Source organism: Pseudonaja textilis, chromosome 7 (genome assembly GCF_049901715.1).
Source record: "Pseudonaja textilis isolate UNSWEBS1 chromosome 7, rPseTex1.2, whole genome shotgun sequence".
NCBI classification, from domain to species: domain Eukaryota; kingdom Metazoa; phylum Chordata; class Lepidosauria; order Squamata; family Elapidae; genus Pseudonaja; species Pseudonaja textilis.
In genome coordinates, this window is record NC_141996.1 from 47,022,338 (window position 1) to 47,049,041 (window position 26,704).

The following is a 26,704-nucleotide window of genomic DNA, read 5'->3' on the forward strand; positions in this document are numbered from 1 at the left end:
CCTGAAGATTTTGAATTGTCTGAAATGAGTAGGAAACTAACAGCCCCTGGTTCCTCAACTTCTACTTCTTCCTCTTCACTATCTGGAGGACAACGTTCAATACAGACAATGTTAAGACAAGAAAAAGAACAAGAAAAAGTGACCCTGCAGATGATTATGCAAGGAATTCAAAATATACAAATAAGAACAGAGAATATTGAAAAGAGAACAGGGAACATTGAACAAAGAACATGGAAAACTGATGAAAAAGTGGAGAATATTCAACAAATGATGATGAAGTATGATGAAAGATTCCAAAAAAAAATGAAGAAGATAAACAAAGAGATAAGATTGGAGACATTGATAGCAGATTAACTGTGGTTGAACAAGATAAAAGTGGGATGCTGAGATGGGAAATGGACAGATCAAAATTTTATCTCAGATTCCAAAACATAGAGGAAGAAAAGGGACAAAACCTAGCTGAGATAATGATAGAAATTTTGGCTGAAGCTTTGGAAATAACTAAAGAGAAGATGATGGATGGAATAGATGAGGTTTATTGAGTCTTCACAAGAATGAGAAATAGTTTACCAAGAGAAGTTCACATTAGATTTACAAAGAAAGACATTAAAACGCAAATATTGCAAGTGGCAAGAGTGAAAACATTGAAATATAAAGATAAGGAGATTGTGGTTCTGAAACAAGTACCCGGAAGAGTGAGAGAGAGGAGAAGAGAATACCGATTTCTGGCTAAAATCTTACTTAGAAAAGAGGTGAATTATAGATGGTTGATTCCAGAAGGTTTAATGTTCACAATACTATATTAAAGGAAAAAGACTTCATACAGAGGATGGAGAAAGAACTGGCTTTCTTCTTTAGAGAAAACCAAAAAGAAGATACATTAATCCAGAACGTATGGGATACAATGAAGGCATATGCCAGAGGCTTGATAATAGACTATACAAGGAAAAGAAATACCATGGAAAGATTAGCCTCTAAGGCATTAGAGGATGAGTATAAAGGACTTGAAAAAGAGCTACAGAAAATGCCACAGAAAAAGGACATTAAGTTAAAAATGGATATAATCAAACATAAAATGGGTCTAATAGAAAAAGAAGAATTAGCACAGAAAATCAGAGGTGCGAAACAGAACTATTTTGAAGATGCAAATAAACCAGGTAGATGGTTAGCATATAAACTGAGAAAGGAGAGAGAACCAAGGAAAATATTGCAATTAATAGATGAACAAGGCCAAGTTTGCTATGGAAGTAAAGAGAAGAAGGAAATCATACGGGACTATTATGGGAAACTATACACACAAGAGAATATTGATGAGGAAAGAGTTAAACAGTATTTACAGAATACTAATTTGCCCCAGATACCTAAAGAGATTGAAACAATGTTAGAAAGCAATATAACGATATAACAAATATAACGATGATGGAGTTAACTGAAGCACTCAAGAAGCAAAACAATGGAAAGGCACCAGGCCCAGATGGACTTCTGGCAGAATTTTATAAAACACTACAAGAATAATTGAACCTTCCATTGCTAGAAGTTATGAATGAAGTTATGTTAAAGAAGAAGCTACCTAAATCATGGTCAGAAGCTTATATTACACTTGTCCCAAAAGAGGAGGCCGATCCATTACAAATCAAGAATTATAGACTTATTTCCTTAATAAACACAGATTATAAAATTTTTGGATTTCTGCCAAAGAGACAAATTAAAGATAATATGAGAGTAATCTTGGACACTTTAGAATACTACGAGGCACACCCTGAAAAACAAATGGCTTTGATATTTCTAGATGCACAGAAAGCATTTGATAATGTGAATTGGTGATTCATGTTATTACAACTGGAACAGATGGGCTTTGCTAAAAAATTTATCCAAGCAATAGAAGCTATATATCATAACCAAACGGCAAAGGTAATGATAGAGGGAGAACTGACAGACTCTATTGATATAAGAAAAGGAACAAGACAAGGGTGCCCACTATCACCTCTGTTGTTTGTATTAACCTTGGAAGTGCTAAACAGAAATATTAGAGAAGAAAAGGATATAAAAGGGATGAAAATTAAAAAGGAAGAATTTAAGTTGCAAGCATTTGCAGATGATCTGGTTTTCATTTTAGAAGACCCACTAGAAACAGCATCAAAATTGATAGAAAAGATAGAGGTATATGGAAAGGCAGCTGGTTTGAAAATAAATAAAGATAAGACAAAGATCTTGACAAAGAATATGCTATCAAGACAAAAAGAAGAACTGACAGATCTATTGAAAATTCAGGTCACAAATAAGATTAAGTACTTGGGGATACATTTAACAGCAAGATGCAGTACACTAAAAGAGAATAATTATATCAAACTTAACCGCAGCAGACAGCATTAGATTTGGGGAAATGGGAAAAAATACATCTGTCATTAATAGGGAGAATATCAACAATCAAGATGAATATATTACCCAGAATTTTATATTTGTTCCAAACAATTCCAATTAGGCTTGGAAAAGATTACTTTGAAGATTTAAATAAAATTGTGTTGAAATATATATGGCAAGGTAAGAAAGCAAGAATAAAGTTAAAACTTTTGCAAGATGCTAGAATTAGAGGAGGATTTGGTTTGCCTAATTGGGAGTTGTACTACCAAGCTACAAATCTGATGTGAGTTAAGGAATGGATAACATTAAGAAATACTACATTGTTGACGTTAGAAGGACATGATCTGTTGTTGAGGTGGCATGCTTTTCTATGGTATAAAGGAACTAAATCACAGGGGTATTTTAGAAGACATCATATGCAGGAGTCTCTGTGGTTAAACTGGGAGAAGATTAAAAGACAATGTTATTTGAAAATTCTAGTCTGGCTATCGACTATTGAAGCATTTTCTTATCCTGTAATATACAAAAAGGAACAAACAGTTAGATATGGTGAAATATTGAATGAAAAGGGTGAACTTAAATCTATACAAAAATTAGAGGAACAAGGTATAAAGATGAATTGGTTTTCATATGCGCAAATACATTCAAGGTATGACAAAGACTCTAAAACAGAAGGTTTCTATGATAAATCGACTGATTTAGATAAGAGTTTGACAGGTACTGATGAAAAGGTGATTAAAAAATTGTATGGATATTTATTGTATTTATTGGAAATTAAACTAGAAGAACAAGTTAAAGAAACTATGATTGCTTGGGGGGAAAATGTTGGATATGGGATTGATCTAGAGAAATGGCAAAAATTGTGGTCTCAAAATTATAAAATGACAATGTCAACAGCATATAAAGAAAATTTGTATAAGATGTTTTACAGGTGGCATTTTCCCCCAACAAGAATATCAAGAATGTTCAAGAACAAATCTGAAAAATGTTGGAAATGTCATCAGATATCTGGCTCATATTACCATATGTGGTGGACTTGTGTGGATGCTAAAAAATATTGGATGAAAATCCATGCGTGGTTGGATAAAATGACAAAAAAGCATATAGATTTGAAACCAGAGATATTTTTATTGGGAATTTTACCTGAAATATATAGTAAAGAATTGAAATACCTCATTGTAAATGTATTAATAGTGGCTAGGATTATATAAAAATTGGAAAAATGAGAAAATACCATCACCGGAGGAAATCATTAAGAAAATATTGGAATGTGCTGAAATGAGTAGATTGACATTTGAAATTAGAGAACAAGATGATAAACAATTTTATAAAATTTGGGATCTATTCTATCAATGGTTAGACAATAAAACATGGTAATGAAATATGTAGTTTCTTAGAAAATAATAAATATATAAAGAGGTATTCTTTTCTTGTTATATCTACAAAATGATTGTAGGATAGATTTGAGATGATAATATGAACTGTCATGAAACAATTTAAGTTAAATATGATTATTTCATAAATCATGAATGAATAAAAGTATAGCCAAATGATTAACAATGATATTAATGTATTTAATACTTGATTGAAAATATGAGAATATATACAATGTAATTGTAATTGAAGACTATGAAATGGAAGCACAAAACAATTTGTAAACCAACTGGCACACTGTATGTATATATATGGAAGATGGCTGGATGTTTTTATGTTTTGTTTGTCTATGTTCATTTTAAAAACCAATAAAAATTAAAGAAAAAAGAAAAACCGATTAATTAACTAAAACATAAATTCATCCTTGAGTTGGGATTTACTCCAAATTTCTAACCATGTTACTTTGCCAGTTATAACATCAAGCAATAGTAGAAAGATCCAGAATCATGGAGATGTTATCAGTAAGAATCTGCAAGCGGTTCTTATATTGTATGAGCCTAGTGGTAAAGTGGTTAGAATGCAGTATTGTAGGCAAACTCTGCCCACAGCCTGGAGTTTGATCCCAATGGGGGTCAAGGTTGACTCAGCCATCCATATTTCTGAGGTCAGTAAAATGAGGACCGAGATTGTTTGGGGCAATATACTAATGTTGTAAAACACCGATAGAGTAATATACATATACTGCTGGGGCACATATAATATTACTATTGGGGCACATATGATATTACTATTGTTATTGTATAGAAATGAGTGCTAATATAGATTGATTCTGAACATTACTAAGTTTTCCTCTCAAGATATTCTGATTGGTTTAGCCAAGCCATTTATAACTGGCAGCATCATTTTGTCCTACTGCCCTGTCAGAATCTAGCAGAATCCCCTCATTATTCAAATCAAATCCTACTTCTCTGAAGCTATCACAAGTATCCATTGCTGATGGTTCTTCAAAATGTCCATCTGCCAGAACTACCTTTCCAACTTCCCACTCAGAGAATTCAAAATTCTTATGGGCTGTCATATAACTGGGTTTAAAATAAATACATAAATAAAAAGAATCACTACAAATGCAACTTAGAACCAAGGAGAAATTTCCAGACAGTTAGAACAATTAATCAGTGGAACAACTTGCCTCCAGAAGTTGTGAATGCCCCAACACTGGAACTTTCTAAAAAAGATGTTGGATAACCATTTGTCTGTAGTGATGTAGGATTTCCTGCCTAGGCAGGGGGTTGGACTAGAAGACCTCCAAATTCTCTTCCAACTCTGTTATTCTATTCTAAATATTGTTTTTAATATTAATATTTTTGCAGCTCAAATAAACATTTAATATGGACTTTTTAAAAAAATGACATTAGTAACCTATTAAAATGTTACTTTCTCAACAGTTATCTCACATCTCATTACTTTTGAAGGGGGCACAACCTATAGTTGTGTCTTTGCATGCATATGCACACACAGAGCCCTTTGTATCTTCACTGCAGCATTTACGTAATCTAACTGAAAATTGATTCATGGTTGCTTAGGAACATTACTTGTACAGCTAAATTGCTGAGTTTTCAGACAAACTCTATCACCAACTACTTTTTAATTGCCAGCCAGTTGTCCAGATCTAATAGGACTAAAGTCAAAAGAACTCACTGAAAAAATATGCACAAAAAAGGGAGCAAGATACATTTGCAAGCTAGAACAACAATAATAGAAAGAGATGCTAAATGAACATTGACTGAGATATGTATTTAAACACGCCAAATATTAATTACTGATTATATATCAATGTTTGTTTATATAAGCTCTTCATTTCAAAATAAAGAAAGTTCACTTGGCAAGTCCTGAAATCAGAAATTTAATTCCTGAGATGGAAGACAGAGAGAAAGATTTATTTTGGAACAACTAATTTCTTTCATTACAAGTTTAACCAGAACCAGGGGGAAAAACTAAGGAAAAATACAATTTACAAAAAGAATTTTCTCTATATTTTAAATTAGGCCAATAGATAGAGAAAACAAAAGTACAATTTTGATCAAATTGGGGGAATATTCTCTTACACATCCAAAGAAGGTTTTACACACACACACACACACAGAGAGAGAGAGAGAGAGAGAGAGAGAGAGAGAGAGAATGATTTTTTTAATAGTCTTGCCCATTATTCAACTCAGAATTATGTGGTGCCAAATGATTAAATATCAGGTAGAAATCAAGTCATGGAAAGTACCCTGACAGTATTTAGGTATAGTTCTTACTTTAAGTCATGCCTTGCTTAACTGTTGTCTATTGAATAAAGCAAAATTATCTGTCCATACAATTTTGTGAACCATAAACTATGTTGAACAAATCACCTTTGACTTGGTGTGATATTTTTATCCATCCACTGGAAGAGATCAAAACTGTTTGATGTGATATGGTTTTCCATATCAAGATATTTTTTTAACATAGAAAATCCATATTTATTTTTACAATATGGCATTTGCATGCAAGCTTGTAGATCATAAAAATAAAACTAAATGTAGAGAAAAATAAAGTCTGACATTTAGGTAAGAAAAACGAAAGTACACATATAGCCTGTGTGAAACTGTGAGAGGGGGCTTGGAATCTTAGTGGACAACCAGTTAAATATGAGTCAGCAATATGTGGCAGCAGCCAAAAAAGCCAATGCAATCCTAAATTGCATTAACCCATTTATACAATCAAGATCAATTGAGGTAATAATACTCTATAAAGTCTTAGTAGGAATACTGCATCCATATTTGGTCACCACACTATAAAAAAGATGTTGATATTCTACAACAAGTGCAGAGAATAACAACCAGAATGATTAGGGGACTGGAGGATAAAACATATGATAAACGGTTGCAAGTACTTGGTATGGCTAGTCTAGTGAAGAGAAGGAGCAGGGGAGACATGGTAGCATTGTTCCAGTATTTGAGGGGCTGCCACAGAGAGGAGGGGGAGGTGGGCAACCTATTTTCCAAAGCACCCAAAGGCCAGTCAAGGAACAATGAATGGAAACTGATCAAGAAGATATTCAATCTACCTCAATACCTATATCAATGATTACATAATCAATTTCTAAAAATAATTAATTTATCAATTGTTTAATTGATTTATTGTTTTAATTGATCAGTGTGATTAGATTGTTTAATGCAAATAGTGTGAGTACTGATTAATATAAAAAAATCAGGATTAATGTAATTTAATTAATGAGTAAAATTAATGATTTCATGAATTTAATTGAACAGTGTATTTAACAATTAGTGTAATTAATTAATTAGGCTGATTGTTGCTTAGCATAATTACTGGACTAGAAAGATTATTGTAATTGATTAATTGATGTAATATTGGCAATATTGATTACCCAAAATTGTTTTATTAAGCAATTTAATCAATGTATTATCTCAACAAACCCACCATGCCAATAAAAAAAATCCAATATCAAACCACAACCTACAGAAAAAAAAATCCCCACCAATGAACCACAAGATTCCTGTACATGCTTTATATGCTTTGTAACTAAAGGTTAATGAAAATTCCATCAAATGTTCTCTATGTGAAAAATACACTCATCATGACTGCCTGGAATTACCCAAGCAAATGACTCAATTTCTAGAAACATCCAATTATGCATTTCCATTTTTCTGCCCATCATGCAAACCCAAACTGGACAAACATATAGCCCTGTTTGAAAGAGTTGACTCCATAGAAACATGAATATCATCCCTTGACATCATAGTAGCATCCTTGGACATTTTAAATGAAAGATTAACTAATCTTGAAAAAAAAGACACAACACAAAAACATGAACATCCAATAGCTACAAACCAACAACTGCAACCTAATCCACAAAAAAACATAAATCCAACAAATAATGATATCCCAATCCTTGTCAGAGAAGCTGTTGAGCACGAACGAAAGTGTCCTAACACCATCTTATTTGGTCTAGAGAACATCAATAACAATGATGATATCACAATTGTCCGCAACATCATCAGTGACTATCAAGCATCAACCATCTCCCCTGATGAAATACTTGACATTTCCCACATTGGCCCAGAGCTCAAAAACAGAGATGGCTCTGTGGCCCCATGTATCTGCAGGGTTATTTGCAAAAATGAATTAAGCAAACCTAAATTCATTTATACTATACATTCACTCGCCAAAACCAACACCAACCATAAAACTTCCAATCTCGTCCTGACCTAACCTTAAAGCAACATATCCTCTCCTGTATACGCACAGAACTCAAAAATCATCTAGACAATGGACAAAAGGACCTGTACATTGATTACCGTGCAGACTGTATCAAAAGAAAGTCAAACAACCCACAACTCAGCATCCAACCCTACTTCAACCAATCCACCATCATCCAAGACTAGGCATGCATGCCCGCAACTACCTCAATTCAAACTACAACTGGACTTAAATGCAAGCTACTTAATGCAAGAAGCCTTGTGAATAAAATACCTGAATTTCTCCTCTTACTAAATACGGCTAAATTTGACATCATATTTGTCTGTGAAACATGGCTCAATGCATGGCTCTCCCTGACTCCATTACCTCAGTAAGACACTATCATGTTTATCGATCTGATCATGAAATCTGTAGAGGAGGTGGTGTTGCTATCTTCTATAAAAAGTCCTTACATCTAAAAATATCCAAGTTACCCAAGAGCTTGCTCTTCCTGAGACCATTATCTGTGAACTGATCTTAAATATCACATTTCAGTTCTTACTATGTTACAGAGCCCCTGATTATGACACTGAAAATGTAAACAAGCTAAATACACTACTAATATGGGCAGCATCCTGCCCACACGCTTTTATCTTTCTTGGTGACTTCAATCTACCTCATACTAACTGGACCCTAAATGAATGTACAACTGAACTCACACGTGCAGACTTGTAACATTGGGACTAGAACAACTAGTAACCAACAACACTAGACTTAACAACTGCCTTAATCTCATTTTCTGCAATAGTTTGAATTCAATTTATGGAATACAAATTAAGGAACCCTTTTCCAACAGTGACCACATGATTGACTTTTGTCTCAACATATGTTCCACACAAAAATCAACACAATGACATGATCCCCAATTATAACTTCAAAAAAGGCAACTATGATCTTACAGACAATGATCTCATATCCCTTGATTGGCAATTTCTATTCACTGGATGCAATACTGTTGAAGACCATTACAACATATTCTTACTAGAAATCAAAAGAGTCATCAAACTATATGTACCAATAACAACTCTCAAAACCAGGAAAAACAGATTACCCATAACAATAAGGAAGCTTCAATCCAAAAAGAGATCCCTTTGGCAAAAAAACCCCCAAATCTGGTCACATTGCCAACTTCAAAAGCCAATACAAAAATCTATGCCACCAGATAAAAACTGAATGCACTAATTATCACATTAAACAAGAGAAAAACCTTCTATGCACCAATTCCACCAGTGCTTTCTACAATTTTGTAAACAACAAACTAAAAAACTCAAGGTCCATTCCACCCCTGAAAGGACCTAATGGCAAAGACTGCAATGACGACACCATCAAAGCAAACCTCTTTAACACATTATTTGGCTCAGTATTTGTAAACAGCAATGGATCAAGCCCAGTACTTCCTAGTTGAACCACAGACAACTACAATGATCTAATACATATCAATTTTACAGAAGACATTGTTGAAAAAGCACTGAAGAATCTAAAACCATCCCTATCTATTAGACCGGACGGAATATGTGCCTACTTCTTAAAAACTGCCATAGTCAAACCTCTAAGCATAATCTTTGAAAAATCTTTCAGGACCAACTCCTTGCCAAAACTATGGTCACAAGTCATGGTCATCCCCATCTTCAAAAAGGGAGACCCCAGCTTAGTTGAAAATTACAGACCAATCTCCTTATGCTGTGTCACCTGTAAAGTCATGGAATCAATTATTAACCAATCCATTATCCACCACTTAGAGACAAACAACCTACTCTCTAATAAACAATTTGGTTTCAGAAAAAAACTATCCTGTAATCTGCAACTCTTACACTGCAAAAACATATGGACTACACAACTCGATCAGGACAAAAGAATAGATGCAATCTACATAGACTTCTGTAAAGCCTTTGATTCAGTGGTACATGACAAACTACTACTAAAACTAAAATCTTATGGTATCTCTGGACACCCACATAACTGGATAGAAGCATTCCTGTCAAACAGACAACAAATGGTCAAATTGGGAGCGTCCTATCAAATTCTGTACCTGTCAACAGTGGTGTCCCCCAAGGCAGTATTTTAAGACTAACTCTCTTCATACTCTACAAAAATGACCTCTGTGATCTTATTCAAGAGCAACTGCATCCTCTTCGCTGATGATGTAAAGCTATTCAACACCACAGACAATACTACTACCCTCCAAAAAGACCTTGACTATGTATCAGAATGGTCAATCAAATGGCAACTTCAAATCTCAACAAAAAAATGTTCTGTCTTACATATTGGCAAAAAAAATATATCAGAAAGTAAAATACAAGGTAAATAGTCAAGACCTTGTTGATGATCCAAACTCTGTCAAGGACCTTGGAGTACTCATCTCTAATGATCTAAGTCTAGAGTCCACTGTAACTACATAGCCAAAAAGGCATTAACCTAAACCTACGTAGCTTCTTCTCTGGCAATATCACACTACTAACTAGAGCATGCAAAACATTTGCTAGACCTATACTTGAATACAGCTCATCAGTCTGGAACCCATATCATGTATCTGATGTTAACACAATTGAGAAAGTCCAGAAATATTTCACATGAAGAGTTGCCACTCCTCTACTCATTGCAGATTACCTTATGCCACCAGACTTGAAACTCTAGACCTAGAAAACCTAGAACTACGCCGCCTTCGGTCCGATCTAAATATAGTATATAAAATTATACATTGCAATGTCCTACCTGCAAATGAATGCTTCAGCTTCAATCATGACAATACAAGAGCACACAACAGATGCAAACTCAAGGTTAACTGCACCAAACTTGATTGTAGGAAATACAACTTCAGCAAGAGAGTGGTCAATGTCTGGAATACTCTACCTGACTCTTTGGTTTCTTCCCCAAACCCCAAAAACTTTAACCTTAGACTGTCTACTATTGACCTCACCCCCTTCCTAAGAGGCCTGTAGGTGCGTGCATAAGCACACCAATCGTGCCTACCATCCCTGTCCTATTGTTTCTTTTTATTTTTCTTATAAGTATCCATCTCATGTATTCAAAACTATGTTTATTCTTATACCTGTATCTTATAAGCGATTGACAAATCAAATAAATAAAATAAAAATAAATAAATAAAATAAACCTACAAATAAGGAAAAAAAATTCTGACAGTGAGAACAATCAACCGATGGAACGGGTTGCCTTTAGAAGTTGTGAGAATTTCATCACTGAAAGCATTCAAGAAGAGACTAGACTTCCATCTGTCAGAAATGGTTAGGGTCTCCTGCTTGGGTTTGGGGGTTGAACTAGATGACTTACAAAGTCCCTTCCAACTCTGCTAATCTGTATCTGTATCACCTGATTAAAACCTAAAGGTCTGTATCAATTGGTTCAATCCAGTGCTTTTCCCCACTGCCACTACACTATATAGGATAGCATGATTATAAATTATTTGGTATGAATCAACCAAAGTGAAGTTTGATAAATATGTATTAGACAATTAATTTTATGAAGCTGATTTTATAGCAATTAATCCACTTCCCCATCCTGCAGCTATTTTGAAAATTATACTTTAGCTGCACATTCTAATTGCATTGCAAACTAAAGCAGAAATAACTACTTTGTAAATGATAGACTGTGCTAAAAATTACAAACAGGGATGAACTTACAAAAGAAAAATACATTTTTAAGTTCTATAATGTATTTCCCTAACGGCAATTCTCTTATTGTTCTCAATTTTTGTAACAGTCTTGGGCAGATTAAATAATATTTGCCTAAATTATTCCTGCTGAGAGTAACAACCATAGTTTTTCACATTTTGAACTAATTATAACTTGTTCATCCCATGTTTTATCTGTTTATCCATCATGAAAGTTAGTTCATTTATTGGTGTTGCTTTTAACAAATGTAGGATGTACTTATTATATATGCTTTATGAGAAAATAAATATCACCCAAAGCACTCCCAAGTAGAAATTTAGAATATTTTAATAATTACCTAATACTTTGAAAGTTATTAATTAGAGTCTTTGTTATTAACATTTAGAAACATAAGGAAATTCTGATCTATCTTCTTTTTTTAAGTTATTGCAGCACAGAAAATCATAACCCTTTATGGAGATTCTCAGATATCTAAGTCATGGTTATCCCAAAGGTGCTTTTTCAGGAGGCAACAGGACTTTCTGTTTTTTTTTTTTTCTTTGAACATATTTCATTTCTCACCCAAGAAGCTTTTTTAGTTCTGACCATCATCATCCATAAAACTGAGAAGCTTCTTCAAAGAAAAACCAGAAAGTCCAGTTGCCTCTTGAAAAAGGATCTTTGGTTCAGTTCTTTAACTTTTAACCTTTACACCTTTTCTTGGCCACCTAATACTTATCTGCAAAATGGTACATTGACTCATCTGGATTCTTATGGATTTCTCCTTCATAAAATTAACTCTGAGAAGTGTTGTGTTTTTTTTAAAGACAGAAGATATTTCTTCCCAGTACTACATAGTAGCTAGTTAACGGTCAATACTCCTAGCTGATAATGAGTTTTCCATTAGAATAAAAAGAAAAATAAATTCATTAAATTTACATTTCTTATAGCAAGAGAGATTGTAATTAAATTTGTAAAATATTGATAGGTCAGAACACATATTATCATATTATCTGCTGAATTTAAATACATTCACTCTGTTATTTTAAAGTTTGTATGTATAATTCTGTATTCATATTTATGGTAGAATAACTTATTTTGAAAAATGTTTTAAAACCTTTACTTTATAAGCAAATAAGTATTCATTTCTTTCTACCACCTAAACCATCAGAATATTAGTCATCTGTGATTTTTTTATTGTTGACATCATTCAATAACACTGATGCAATTTTGTAAGTCTTAAACGTGTTAGAGAAGATAGAAATGGTACACATAGATTATTTCAAATATGTAAGTATAATTAATATTTTCTGACAAATGGAGTTCTAGCCAAATCATCTACTATTGTTCCTATTATTAGTATTGGTGATTGCATAGTCAGCCAGATTTTTAGAGTGGATTTGACACTTTTATCCACCTATCAAGACCTTCCAAAGGACCTGGGATAAGCATACATTGTATTTGATGATATTAAAGCATCATAGGATATAAGATATTGCAAGTAAAGTTGCCTTTGGAACATGTCCCCTATCCAGCCATTTGTCTTTTTTATTGATAGTTGTTAAGTTTGAAGTCTTATGTGGCAGGTGTTTGTTTGAATTCTAAAGTTCCAGAAACTTTAGCATTTTTATTTTCTATTACTTTGTCAATTTTATGGTTCAATGAAAACTTGCCTGCTATTGTTATTTCTTACAGAAATTTTGATACACTATTGTTACTACTTTGTCACGTCATTGTAGTTAGTCTGACCAATTATTCTCGCAGCACTTAACTATGTGGTCCACTGGTTCTTCAGCTTCTTTGCAGACAGACCATTTGATGTAGTCATCGGTCTTTATTTTTTTTCATTACTTTTTCATTCCTTTTCTTTTCAGCTTACTTATATAAAGATTAAATATTTGCTATGATAGTTATTTTATTATTTAATAAGTGCATGGTAATAATTTTATATAGATCTCAATATTTATACAAAAGTAAAACTTATTATAGATAATATTTACAATGGAATTATAAGCTGTTATATTGTTTTGTAGATACACATTGATTAGTTCCTGTTCTCTCTTCACTCCACACTAAATATAATAAACTATAATTTAAAGACAAATTATCTGATGTAAACATATTACTTGAATTATAATACTTTTCAATCAAAACAAGTTTGGGATACATGTTTAACTTCCTTTATTATACTCTATAATTTTTGTCACCTTGCCCAAATTAAAAAAAAAAAAATTGCTGCCTAGATGATTATACAGTGGGAAAATGTTTCAATCTTAATATAACTACAATCCAACATAAGTAGAACTTTGTTTTGGCAAACTAGAAACACTAATGTACTGAGAAACTACTCACACTAATCAACTGCCCGCTACCAAAGCAATAACCCAATTTCCTATACAAAAAGCTGTGTATGAACACTATTCAGATGAGTACAAATACACTTCAGCTTCATTGAAAAGCAGAAAAGGAAATACTTTCAACATGTTTCAAGAAAATGCATATCCATGCAACTTCATCAAAAGGTACCTGACCATTTAACCGAATGTAGTACAACCAACACTGTCATATATAAGAAACATCTCAGAAACCACCAACAGACTATTACTGTCACATGGAATCAGCATAGCGCACAAACCAATTAAATCCCTCCAAAGCTTCCTAAGTAAACAAAAAGACCCAACAACTCCAGAAGACAAAAATGAAGTCATTTACAATATTTAATATAAAAACTGCTACAATCATTACATAGGACAGACAGGTAGAAGATAAACATAACACATCAATCAACATCAACCAGCAGTCAGACATGATGAAAACTAATTTCACAACGTATGGACAGATTTAAACATAGTTTCAGTTGGGACCCCATCCTTGAACAACCCAAATCCAAAAGTGTGAAAGAATTCCCAGAAGCCTGGCTCTCTGACAAATACACCATTAGTAAGAACAACATCTACATATTGTGCAAAAGAGTCAATCAACAAGTAAAAAGAGAACAAAAATACCCAAATACCTCCCATCAGCAATCAACACTCAGTTAAGCAGAGATTAACACCAAGAATAACCTCAGACCAACAACCAAGAAGTAAACAATACTTCAATCAATGAACTTCCAAACAATCTGACAGTAAAGAGTCCAACCAAAGAGCTCCAAGACCATTCCCACCAACAATGACAGGGGTAAAAAAAAACTAGAATATAAATTGATAGCAAACCTCATTCCTTACAAGCATTGATGATGTTAGCTAGTCTGTGTAATTAAATGACTGCAATGAAATGAAATGTCTGTGTAATGAAATGTCAAAAAACACCAAGGATCTTTATTTCAACCCAGAGCTACACATATCCTGTTTTATTGGTAGAATTTTGTTTGGTATAGATGTCAGTGTAAAAATATTTTAAATGAAATGTTGCTAATTGGTGCTAGTTGAAGAAACTGGAAATAATAACTTTATATTAAGTTGTACAGTTGAGTAGCATATTTTGGTTTAGTTCTGGCTGGCATACAACATGCATATTTAAACTTGCAGGTAAGATGGCTTCAAATTGTGTGTGTGTGTGTGTGTGTGTGTGTGTGTCTGTTCAGATGCCAGGGAGTCATAAAACATTTTGTTGCATGTTTGCATTATAACAGTAAGCTTGAAAGTAAAAGCTCTGGCACAGGTGTGGCCATTGGCAACCATCCAAGAGAACAAAATACATGGGGACTTGAATTTGCATCTGGATGAAGTATGCATTACAATTTATGTAAAATGGAAAACTGCAGATGTTCAGATTAAAGTGGAACACACTAAAAGCATGCATTTCAACTCAACTTCTCCATATAAATTAGGAAAAGCAGAAAAAAAGAGAAAGCAGAAAAGGGCATTATTATTCATTTTTACTTCCTGAATTTACTATTTGGTAATGTGGAGATTTCTTGTCTAGAGATATCTCTGTAATGTATGTCATTTTTACTCAAACTATTGAGCAACTATATTTTTGTAGTCCTGATTTGATAGTCCTAACATCTAGTTCTGCCACTGAATGAAAACAGAGACAAATCTTTAAGTGCACAAAATTACCATTTGACATCCTTTTTATCAAATTCAATAAAAGAAAAGCCATTCTAATTGGAAGTAAGAACTTTGGATTTGCAAATAAAAATTCAGATTTGATAACAAATGAATTGAGACTTTTTTTTCAAATCTTTTCATCTGGAATAAATCTTGTGATTTGATATAAAAGAATGCTTGTAAATTATAAAGAAATGATTCCCAATGTAAATTAAGGGGTATTTCCACCTCAATGTATATTTAATGTATATCATGTAGCAAATTCAGGTGTACTAAGTTTAAGACCTATCATTACATGTTGGAACACTTTGATAAGTGTCTCTCAGATACAGACAGATCATTTAACCATACCACATCACTAACAATACTACATTATAATTATACACATGTGTTAATTTTAATAGCTCTTAATATCATAATCAAAGAGACAGAAGAAATGGGGAAAGTAAGATTTGAGAAGTAAGAATTGAGAATTTCTAGTCAGTTTTCCATCTGAAAGGATCTTGCTATTAGCATGTAAGTCACATACCTGCTTCTCATCTTCAGGAAAGATTCAGGATCTTAAAAGCCAGTATGAATCATACATAAAACAACTTAAAGATATACTGAATTTTATCAGTAGAATTGTAGGCTTTAAAACTCAAATTTATTTTGCTTCTACCAACACTGCCTACAAAAGTAGAACTCAAGCTTTGAAATCTCAGTGGAACTAGTCAAAAGTAGTACATTGCCATAAAAGGCTCTCCTAAGTAATCTGATTAGAAACAACTTCCTTTCCAGTTAAAATGATGGTCACCATCCCTTTTAAATTTTGTGGCATAACTATTTATTTTGTAACATTCTAACATTAGTTTCCTTGCCAATATTACTATAACTTCTTTCCATTGCCTGTTTGGGAAAAGAAGTACACCAAGCTATGGTCAAAGATCACATAAAAACAAGAAAGTACTCTCTAGACATGATTAGTTCTCTGTGCCTTAGGAGACTAGAACAAATGAAGAAGGAACTTTTTAGGGTAAACCTTTATAAGATGTCTATAGATGTCTACATCTATCACCAACTGCAATTAACTAAATTTGAAACAACAATATACTGTAAATGGGAGAAGGGAAGGAAGGAAGGGAGGGATTGATTGGTTTTAATATATTTTTTCTGTGTATGTCTCCCACATAAAAATAATGTTACTTTATAATATAGATGGTAGTTGCTTAAGGACAGCAGCACAGGAGAGAGTTAAATTACAAATAGCAGCTCCATCAAAGTATATGTATGATGCATTAAACACAGTTATATCATTTTAGTAATTGTTTATTGATGGAACTATATGTGTTGATAACACTGCCTACCAGGTATTTTTCAAAGAAGTCAGGAAGGAAAACATTCACCTGAAATTAAGGGCTTTTTCTCATGTTCTCATAGCAATCCAATTCAATTGATTCATTATTTATATTCTTGTTTTTAGCACTGGAGAACTTGAAATTAGTTATTTCAGAATGATGTTTATTTAGATTGTTAATTGCTCCATAAAAGCCTTAGCATGATTGTTAAGTTTGGGAAAAGAGAGGCTGAACCAGAGCATGAGTGCAACGATACTTTATTATAACAATAAAGGACTGACCGTGCTTGCCAAGCCTGGAACTGGCTCGCAGCGATCAGCAACTGGTTGGACCCCGCAGCCTGCTTTTATAGCTGGCTGCTGGGGAGAACCAACCAATGAGTGAAGGGGAAGAACGCCCCCGTAAAGTGAATGGACTTGAGTGAGAACTCCTAGAGTTCCCAGGACATAACACCCCTTCCCCCCAGATGCGAACACGCATAGTCTTTGAGGTAGGCAGGAGGTTTATGTTGGCGCCCGGAGAGGCGCAACTCTGGGATGTTGTCTGTCCGTTCAGGACCTGTCTGGGAAGGCAGAGCCAGTAAAGTGTCACCAACGTGCCCCTCGGTTCGGGCAGGCCCGGGACTCGTAGGGTTGGTCACTGGGGATGTGCTCCCGTTGACTGGATCGGACTGGTCAGCCGACTGGACGCTGCTGTCCGTGTTCGGGCTTTCTGGAATGTCTGCTGGTGTAGGTTGGTCGCTGGGAACGATGTTGATATGGGGTTGATGCTGAGGTCTCCCTCCGTTTGGTAATTCTGGGTCCCTGCTAGCGAGGGTGCTGTGACGCCTACGCAGCTGGTCTAGGTGCCTTCTCCAGACACGGCCGTCCTCCAGTCTGACTCGATATGACCTGGGTCCTGTGATGGCCACGATCTCGCTCAGGATCCACAGGGGGTCTCCAGCGAAGTTCCTCGCAAATACCGGCTCCTGTAAGATAAAATGTCTAACCCCCGATGTGGAAGCGAGGGGAGAGTCAGGGCAGTATTGAGGGTGAAGTCTGTCCAATACAGTCCTCAGGCGCCTGCCCATCAGGAGCTCAGCTGGGGACTTATTGGTGACTGAACATGGCGTTGAGTGCTGGCTCATCAGGAAACGCGAGAGTTTGTGGTGCCAGTCGTCCTTGCTGAACCTAGCCAGGGCTTCTTTAGTGGTCCTGATGGCTCTTTCAGCCAAACCGTTACTGGCAGGATGAAATGGGGCTGTGAAAATGTGGTGGATGCCCAGGTTGGCAGCAAAACGGCTGAACTCGGTTGATGCGAACTGTGGGCCATTGTCGGAGACAATGGAGTCCGGTAGCCCATGTGTTACAAACAGACGGGTTAGTACTTTGGTAATTGCTTGTGTGGTGGTCGTGGATAGCTGGCCTACGTCAATCCATTTAGAATAGGAATCCACGACCACTAGGAACATTTTCCCATGCAACGGGCCGGCCAGGTCGATGTGAATTCTGGACCACGGAGCGTTGGCGCTCTCCCATTTAGTAGGGGTGGCAATAGGAGGAGCTGGACGGGACTCCTGGCAAATGTTGCAGGAACTTACCCATCTGACGACGTCCTCGTCGAGGCCCGGCCACCATACGTAGCTGCGTGCTAATGCCTTCATTCTAACGATGCCAGGGTGTCCCTCGTGCAACGCCTCCAGAACTCGGGTACGCAGTGAGGTCGGGATGACCACTCGAGTGCCCCACAGTAGACAGCCCTGCAAACTGGATAATTCCTGCATGCGGGTCTTGAAGGATGTGAATTTGTTTTCAACATTACCACCCGGCCACCCCCTCCTCACCCAGTCCAGCACCTGGGCGAGCGTTTTGTCTGCCTTGGTTTTAGCAGCAATGTCGAGGGCAGTGATGGGGAGGTCCAATTGGGTGACCTCAAAAATAGCGTGGACAGGAGCAGGGTCTTCAGCTGGAGCTGGCAAGGGACAGCGGCTGAGAGCGTCAGCGTGGGACAAAGTTTTACCTGGGCGGTGTATGAGTCTGTAGGAGTAGGCTGCTAGGAAGAGGGTCCATCTCGTCATTCTAGGAGAAAGGACTTGAGGGGTCTGTTTGTCCCCAGCTAGTAGACCCAGGAGGGGCTTGTGGTCCGTGACCAGCTCGAAAAAATGGCCAAAGAGAAATTCGTGAAATTTTTTCACTGCTGCAACAGCTGCTAGAGCTTCCTTATCGATCTGGCTGTAATTACGCTCTGTTGCAGAGAGCGTCCTGGAGAAAAAAGCAATGGGAGCCTCGGAGCCATTGGGAAGCCTGTGACTTAATACTGCCCGATTCCAAAGGGGGAGGCGTCTGCTGCCAGCACTAATGGAAGGTTGGGGTCGAACTGAATAAGTACCACCTCTGACGTGAGTAGTGATTTGACGGCGTGAAAAGCAGAGTCTTCTTTGTGACCCCAGTGCCAAGGTGATTTTTTATCCAGTAATCTGTGTAGGGGTTCTGCCACTGATGCTTTATGGGGCAAGAAGGACGCGTAAAAGTTCAATAGCCCCAAGAAGGCCTGTAGTTCAGTTTTGGAGGTTGGAGTGGGTGCCTCGTGAATTGCCTTAACCTTGGACTCCAGGGGGTGAATGCCTGAGGCGTCAATTTTATAACCCAGAAAGTCCACCTGTCTAGTGGCAATGGCGCATTTTTCTTTTTTTCAATTTGAGGCCATGCTGTCTGAACCTCTCTAATACTGCTCGAACTCTCTGGAAGAGTTGGGGTCTGTCCCTGGCCAAGACTAAAATGTTGTCGAAGTAGGGTACTACACCAGGGAGGCCCTGCAAAATCCGCTCCATGAGGGATTGAAAAATGCCTGGGGCAACGCTTACGCCAAATTGGAGACGCTTACATCGGAAAGCACCCCTGTGAGTGACAATGGTCTGGAGTTCCGCTGTTTGGTTGTCAACAGGGAACTGTTGATACGCTTGAGACATGTCCAATTTGGCAAAAATGCTGCCAGGTTCAAAAGTGTGTAGTAAATGCTGAATGACGGGCACTGGGTAAGCGCTAACTTGCAGAAACTTATTGATTGTGGTCTTGTAGTCCGAGCAAATTCTCAGGCTACCGTCTTTTTGAGGGTGTGACAATGGGCGTCTCCCATTTGGCAAAATCTGTTGGCTCAATGACCCCTTGTTTTAACAGTTTATCTAATTCCGCATCTAGTTTTGGCCGAATAGCGAATGGGACCCTACGTGGTTTTAGCCTGATTGGGACCGCCTGGGGTCGACTGAAAATGAGATAGGGGTACCGTTATAACACCCCAGCTCATCGCTGAAATACATCTGAGTAATCAGCGAATAAGGAGTCAGTGTCAGAGGTTGAGACAGCATGGACTCCTGATAGCCCTAGGCCGAGATGGGGAAACCAATCGAGCCCCAATAATGTAGGGAGATTGCCGTTAACTACCACTAGAGGTAGGTGACCTTTAAAAGCTCTAAAATTGACAAGGAACTTGCCTCTGCCGATTACAGGAATGGTCTTCCCTGGTAGTCCTTCAGGCTAAACTGGCACTTCTGGAGCTGGCTAGTTGATAGGCTGGGCTGGAGCCTCTTGAGGGTGCTCCACGAGATAATTGAGAGCGCTGACCCTGTGTCAACCTCCATGCGGCACGGTTTACCTTCTAACAAAACGGAGAGAGAGAGATTTTACTAACAGTGTGGCAAGTGCGCTTGGCATGGTGGTGAGTGCGACAGTTCAATACTTGCCTCTGCTGTCCAGAGTGTGAGAAAGGGGGGTGTCTTTGTGCTGAGTTTTGAGAGGCTTGGCAGACTCTCGCGATGTGTCCCCTTTTATGGCAGGTATTGCAGGTGGCTCCTTTGAATTTGCAGGTGGCCCTCAGGTGAGATCCACCACAGGCCAGGCACAGGGTGATGAGTTTGGGTGGCCCGATGTTCTCTTGTTTGGCTCCTACCTGCGGGTGCCTGGTGTTGGAGAGGCGGTGGACGTCGTTTTCATCACTAAGGGCTTCCTCTGCTACCACCTCCTCGGAGTGGACTGGAACTGCCGTTAGCTTGGAAGTCGGGCCATGAATTTCGGTGGCTGAGTGAGCTGCCAGCTCCGCTGCCAAGGCCTCCTCGACGGCCTGTGCGAGGTTGAGGTCTCTTTTAGCGAGAAGGCGCCTTTGAAGGTGGAGGTCCTTGACCCCGCAGACCAGTTGATCGAGGAGCATGTCCTCCAGGTAGGTTCCAAACCCACAATGCAGTGCTGCTGTTCTGAGGGCGGCCATGTACTGATTGATGGTCTCCTTGTCTGATTGTTTCCTCATACGGAAGGTGAATCGCCTGGCAATCTGTGAAGGCCTGGGAGAATAGTGGTTAGTGAGAATTTCAAGCAGTTCAGACCAAGGAACGTTTTTCAACTCACGTGGAGCCACGAGGGCTGTGGCAGTATCGAAGACGGTGGCTCCACAGTAGATCAGGAAATACGATTTTTTCCGATGCTCCCCAGCATCAGCCAGCCCAATTGCATCGATATAATGGTTGAAGCGGTTCTTGTAAGATTCCCACTTCTCCTCATCCGGCTTGAACACTGGGAAGACTGGATTGGAATTCATGGTGAATGGAACCGGTAGAACAACCTGTGGACAAATCTCTCTGGGGCAGCAGCAAAAGGTTCTAGTGCCTGTGGCAGGCAAGTGATTTCAGCTCTGGAGAGGCTTTTCGCAATCCTCTCTCTCTCTCTGGGCTAGCGCACGGTTTGGCTGTCAGCCGTTGGCAGCGTTTGAATTCGTGCCTGTGTGGGCGTCAGTGACTTGACTACAGCAAGCGCTGTACCTTTTAGGTTTGAAATTCAAATGACAGCCATTTGAATTTCGCGCCTAAACCAAACGAGCGGCTGCGGCTCGCAGCGCTTCACTTTTCCTGTAGCTGGGCTAACAAGCGGCTACAGACGCTTCTAACTTTCGATTCTGACCACTCTCTCTGGCTGCAGATCAGCGTTTGCTTCTTAGTGCTTGCTGACCGCTTTCTCTGTCAGCGGATCAGCGTTCGCTCTTTTTGTTTGCTGACCACTCTATCTGGCTGCGGATCAGCGTTGCTCTTATCGCCGTCTGATCGCTCTCTCTGGCTGCGGATCGGCGGCTAGTGACTCAGCGGTTGCATGGTGCTTCTGGTAGCCATCCCACCTTCGTCGCCAGTGTTAAGTTTGGGAAAAGAGAGGCTGAACCAGAGCATGAGTGCAACGATACTTTATTATAACAATAAAGGACTGACCGTGCTTGCCAAGCCTGGAACTGGCTCGCAGCGATCAGCAACTGGTTGGACCCCGCAGCCTGCTTTTATAGCTGACTGCTGGGGAGAACCAACCAATGAGTGAAGGGGAAGAACGCCCCCGTAAAGTGAATGGACCTGAGTGAGAACTCCTAGAGTTCCCAGGACATAACAATGATAAGTCTACTCAAGTCAAATTTGTTGTGTGCATAAATTAAGAAATTTTTCAAATGTTTTACATTTACTACTAGTTTCTTTATTTCCTTTTATTGCTTTTCATTTTTTTTCTCCAAAGAAAAATGTTGATGTAAGGGGAAAATGGCTCTACGTATGGAAAATAAACAAAATAATTTGAAAAACATATAGGAAATAAATGAAGTTTTATTATACACTAATAAAATCTGGGGTGTGATATATGATTAGAGGTGGAAAAATGATTTTGATTTCAAAATGTTTTAAACTCAAAACATCTCTCTTCAGTTTAAATAACTGTTTTGTGTTACAGACACTATTCCACCTTACCAGAAGCAATTCAAACTGCCTGGTTTTGAATTTAAACAGGAGTTTTTAGCTAAAAAATGAAGTTGTTTTTCTCAGGAATACTTCCAAAATAATCAGAGCTGCTCCATAGTTATTTTCAGTAAGACTGGAACAGTGGTTCAATATGTGAATTAGAATGTTTCAAACAAAAAAAGAAAACATTTTAACTTAAAACTTTACACATTAGAAACAATTCAACTAAAGGTGTAAGTTAATTCAGAAGTATGAGACTAAATATGAATGGATGAAAATTAGAGAAGAATTGGTTAAGAATAAAGAAAGAAAGAAAGAAAGAAAGAAAGAAAGAAAGAAAGAAAGAAAGAAAGAAAGAAAGAAAGAAAGAAAGAAAGATATTGTATTGGAGTGTGGACAGATAACCAATCAAACCAGACATCTAGGATTATATTTTTCTACATAAAATGAGTTCCTATGGAAGAAATACATTGGAAACTTCATTTATTGGAAATAAAATAGAATAGTTTTTGAAGCATCTTTAAATTGCTGAACTACCTTTGTGGCAATTTCATCTTTGAGAATATTAAAAAAGAGAAGATAGATCATTTATACTAGATTTAATCTTCTCCCAAAGTAAGGCTCTAATTGATGAGGTGCATACATCAGGAAGCTGGAGTAGATTGGATTTATAATGCAGGGGAGAGCAGCAATTATTCACTATCATTCAGGAAAACTTATTTCAATGGGTTTCAGAGAATACTGAAATAATGGAAAGAAATAAGGGAATGGAAATTTTTCATTAAAGTTCCACATGGGACTTATTTAGGACATAATGAGAAACTTCAGACACATTGTCTACATTTATGGAAACTTGAAAATTATTTGCAGAAAGAAAACTAATCATCCAAAGTATATAGCATATTCTTAATATTCAAGCTTTTTGGAAACAATGTAAGATTTATAATGATGACAATGATGGTATTGTCAGCCCCGGATCCATCTTGGGAGAGATTTTCAGGGCTGCCACAGTGGGGAATGGGCAAGCTGTGGGAACAGGAGAATAACGAAGGGAGCTTAGACATAACATTCTTTCACAAGAGATCAAAGACAAGCTGCTGGCACCTGGAGGGGAATGACCAGAGTTTGGCAGCAGCTGAGACAGGAGATTGATTGGGCCATGTGATGTGAAGGTCACTAAATGTAGCAGGGTATGAGTTTTAGTGTGTGTGTGTGGGGGGGGGGAATGCAGGAATTCAGATTTGGGTTTTCCCCAGATGTACCAACATAACTTCTCTAATAAATTCTTACTTTGATGGACTTTGTCTTGGAATTCTGAATTGTATTGAGGGTTTACTTGGAACACTGACAATATAACAATATGAATTATAATTCAAGTCTCTCTTTTAAGAAAAAGAGTTAATTTCTAAGGAGTTTTATTATAGAAATTTCCAAAGAAATATAAATTATATAAATAGCTCCTAACATGAATATTTACTCTAATTTCAAAGTTCATGTACAGGTGTATCCTCTATGCTTACCTTTCTGAAGTCTTTGAATTTGAATAGAAAGTCAATATTATTTTGGTATTAGGGAAGGGACCTGAAGCTCCATGCTTTTTATTAAACCAAGTATGAACATGGGGATTCTACAATGATTGTAGGTATGGAAAATGGTCATAAATCACTTTTTTTAATGCTGTTATAATTTTAAATTGTCACCAAACAAATTGCTGTAAGTCAAAGACCACCTGTAGTGTCACAGTCTTCTAACACTAACAAACTAACTTGATGTAAGCTATTATAATTAAGAGCATAGTATATTACATTTTTTGCATGGATTGTATGCATTTTAGCATTTTGAAACTCCTACACCTCTCCTGATCCCCATATGGCTCCCATCCTACTTATGTTCCATAATGGATTTGGTTCTTTTATTAGATCTTGGGACAGGAAGGTTGGTAACCCTATATAAGTTATTTGGAGGGGTGGGGTGGCTCAGCAGTTAAGATACTGGGCTTGTCAGTTGGAAAGCTGGCAGCTCAGATTCAAGACCTGAGTGCCACATGACAGGGTGAATCTCCATCCTTGCCCCAGCTCCTGCCAACATAGCAATTCAAAAACATGTAAATGCAAGTAGTTAAATAGGTATCACTCCAGTGAGAAGGTAACTCCACTTTGTGGAAATCATGCTGGGCCACATGACCATGGAAATATCTTTGGATTGTGCTGACTCAATGGCCTTGAATCAGAGATGAGCACCACCCTCTATAGTTCCCAACAACTAGCAGAGTAAAATCCACAGGGGCTCATTACCTTTTTATTATATTAATAAATGTGCATTACCTGATCAAAGACACAAAAAATTCTCATTGCCCACAACTGTATACTTATCAAGTATGCAGTACTTCATGCATCACAACATGCAGTATTTTTTTTTTCATATCTGAATAACATGCATTAAAATTTATCTAATGAATTGTCTTCTACCATGATGGCTTTTACAGATTTATAATTCTCAAACTTTTTCAAGCTGCACTAGTATGGTTTGTATAGCTTTCTGTAAAACATTAATGAGAATAAAGGTTAGCATTATGCTAAATACTTTTAAAAAAATATTTAGTGGTGTAAAGAGTATATTTCAACATCATTTTGGATGATTGCTCTTCCATTCTTCAAATGAATACGTTTTTTCCCCCTCTGCAGATGTTCATCATGCGTGCAGAATTGTTTCTGCTATCTCTTCAAGAGTCTCTTCAAGGTCTTCTCTGTTACTTTCTGAAAATTAAAAGTTCCATTATTCAAACAGCAATATAACCTCATTTTTATTCATACTGAAAATATATTCAATGCCATCTTAAAATTTTATATGCATGTTGCCTTGTGACAAGACGGGTGGCAAACAAATTTAATAAAAAAATAAAATAAAGAATTGAACAAAATCTATAATGAAGAATATAGTGAAGAATGAGGTCACCACGATGGAAAGCAAATTGTTGGTATCCAAGCTGATTATCCCTTCCCTTCTCCTCCCTGCCCTGCCCTGCCCTGCCCTGCCCTGCCTTGCCCTCATCTCCTCCTTTCTTCTTCCAGAACTATTTTTTAAAAACTGGTTAATGCATTTATAAATAATATAAGGCACAGTATATTGATTTCATAACAAGTAAAAGTACTTTATTTTCTAATAATGTAGGAATCATAGGAACTGGAGATAGAAATATATAAATCATGAATTCAAATTCAAAAAGTCTACTTAAATTACAAACCTTTCTGTAACGATATCCTATCCTTCAAAAGTATTTCAATAAGTCATGGAATCAATCATTAACCAATTCATCACCCTCCACTTAGAATGAAACAAGCTATTCTCCAAAAAACAATTTGGTTTCAGGAAAAAATTATCCTGCAATCTACAACTCCTACACTGCAAAAACATATGGACTACCCTATTTGACCAGGGTAAAGCTATAGACACAATTTACATAGACTTCTGCAAAGCCTTTGATTCAGTGGTACACAACAAACTACTGTTAAAACTAAACTCTTACGGCATTTCCAGATCCCTCCATAAGTGGATTACAGTGTTCCTGTCAAACAGGCAACAAATAGTAAAAATAGGGAGCACTATATCAAACCCTTCTCCAGTTAAGAGTGGTGTTCCCCAAGGCAGCGTTCTAGGACCCACACTCTTTATACTCTATATAAATTACCTTTACATCACTTTATAAGCAACTCTGTCCTCTTTGCTGATGACGTAAAACTATTCAACACCACTGACAATGCTACTATCTTTCAAAGCGACCTTGATTATGTGTCTGAATGGTCAAACATCTGGCAACTCCAAATCTTGACCAACAAATGCTCTGTCCTACACATTGGTAAAAAAAAATGAGTACACCAAATACAAACTAGGTGGATATGACCTCATGATGATCCTCACTCTGTCAAGGACCTTGGAGTTCTCATATCAAAT